General features: G+C 38.1%; 1 long non-coding RNA gene across 1 annotated transcript; it reads right to left on the reverse strand.

The window, feature by feature from the left end:
- Positions 1–778: 778 nt before the first annotated feature.
- On the reverse strand, positions 779–1,646 carry LOC122470699. Its single transcript, XR_006293976.1, has 2 exons — positions 1,065–1,646; positions 779–972 (listed from the first exon to the last, which is right to left on the reverse strand). It is a non-coding gene; the product is annotated as an uncharacterized LOC122470699 (long non-coding RNA).
- Between the last annotated feature and the right edge of the window lie 526 nt (positions 1,647–2,172).

The raw sequence follows: 2,172 nt of genomic DNA on the forward strand, positions 1-2,172 counted from the left end.
GCTAACAGGAAATTATGGGTAGGTTTCTTGGTTCAAGAGTGTAGTCCTGAGACTTGGAGGACAGTGCAGGAGGTATATGGGATGATGACTGTTATTTTCTGAAACTGCTCTGGAGAAAAGAAATATCTTTAGGAAGAAGGAGCTCACTTTCAGTGGTCTCAGCCCCAAACAATCAGATGCCCAGGACTGCAATATTCCTTAAGATATCTGAAGAATAAAATAGTCGAGAGTGATCAGAATTTTAAATAGTTAAGCCTTGAATTACTCTTTAAACTCCATGAAAAGAGGTTCTGTCATAGAGAAATACAGAATGGGAATACTCTGCACAGCAGTCTTGCTCTGCCTTTAACACAACCATTGGCAATAGCAGGGTACTTGCTCTATGTCCAGGCTGGACCCCCCTGGAAGAAAGTGGTAAGAAGTCTTGTGAATGGACAGTACCTGGGAGGTGAGTGAGGGTGTAAAAGGTCGGCGCGGTAAGAGCATGTTTAGAGCAAGTTGGGACAGTTCGTCTCCAGGACCTGATTTCTGCCATCGTACAGCAGTTTTCTTCCCAACTCTGCAACACAATTTTACACTATCTCCTTTGTCATCGCGCTGTCCCCTCTCATGGCCATTTTCCAGATGTTGAGATAGTAAATATTTCAAAATGAATTGCCATGGATCAGCATTAAAGCATGCCACATTTTGGGTCAACATGGTTATTTTGAAAATCTCACTTATAAAATGTTAATAAATGAGATACAAATCAATAAAGAGAAATTTCAAATAATCCTAATTCTCCTAGGGGTTCATTCTCTGTATTAAAAACAACATGAACAGAAAACCAGTGCGGAGTGACAAAATGTGGAAGAGGAGTACCGAGAATCAACCGTGGCCGTGAACTGGAGGTATCTGACATTTCCATCTTCATCAAGGGGGATTCTGTCAAGTAACAACTCAAACTCTTCACCAGTAATCTCCACACCAAACCTGAAACGAATAGCATTTAGCATCAGTCACCCCCCAAGTTCACATCTGGGTCACCCGTACCCACAATACCCTAAGCATATGGCTGCCATTACCGCTTTGTTATTGCTGCAGTCCTCAAGATCAAGAGCACCACGTGAATATCAGAGGTTAATCAGGGTGTTGATCGCTTCAGCTTTCTCAAAGAAAGAGATTCTACCACAGAATCCCTGCATTGGTGGTGCACAGAAACAGAAATACCGGCATGTTGAATTGTGTGTGATTGTCTTCTGTAAAAAGTTATTCATTACGCTAAAACACTGGTATTGCTTAAACAAGTTAACTCTGAAAGGCCTTTCAACTGGACTGCTTAGCATGAAAGAAAAGGTAGAGAAAAAAAGTGCCTTTCGAAAAACAGCTTCCTAATGCTCTTGCAAAGCATTTCATAATGGCTTTAAAGACATTTTGCATACAAATATTTAAAAAGTGGCAGTGTTTATTCATCAGCAAGAAAGTGTTTTCATCTCCCAAGAACAATCAAAACATAATCCTTGAATTACTGGCATAAATAAGAATGACTTAAGCAATAATAATGAACAAGGCATTCATTCATCATTCTGCAAAGCTGATAAGACCCAGCTGACTTTTGGAAAAGAGGAGGAATAGATTTTCTTTGGGCAATGCTAAGAATAACAGGAGAAAGGTTTTTTTTTTTTCTATTTTCATTATGACTTCCTTGATAATTATAAAACAAAACATATACACCATCAAGAATAACAAACAAAAATGGCTTTTTCATAGGCTACAAAGAATTGAGCTATCACATATTCGTATTTCAGAAGTACTTGAATATGTATAGTGTCTCAGAGGCTTTGCAGTTGGATGTCCTTTTTTCACTTGCACCAAATTAGGAAAAAAAGGATAGAATCAATTATTTAACATAACACATCACACTATATCTTATTCCTCGCTTTTCTCTCTTCTTTTTCATTTCTTTAGCAATGATGTTACCGGTACTAATGAACAAATCTTTGGCATTTTCCCGAGAAGTTAAAATTAATTCTCAGGTTTTATTTGGACTTAAATTCCTGAAGTCAGTACTTAGAAGAGAAAATAAACAGGTTTTCCCTAGGAAATTTTTACCGGTATTTTTTACTGAAAAAATACCAGACCAAAACTCAAGAGAACTGGATCTATTCTGTTCACGGTTATGTACTCACGGCA

The sequence above is a fragment of the Prionailurus bengalensis genome, chromosome B1, assembly GCF_016509475.1.
Source record: "Prionailurus bengalensis isolate Pbe53 chromosome B1, Fcat_Pben_1.1_paternal_pri, whole genome shotgun sequence".
Classification (NCBI taxonomy): Eukaryota; Metazoa; Chordata; class Mammalia; order Carnivora; family Felidae; genus Prionailurus; species Prionailurus bengalensis.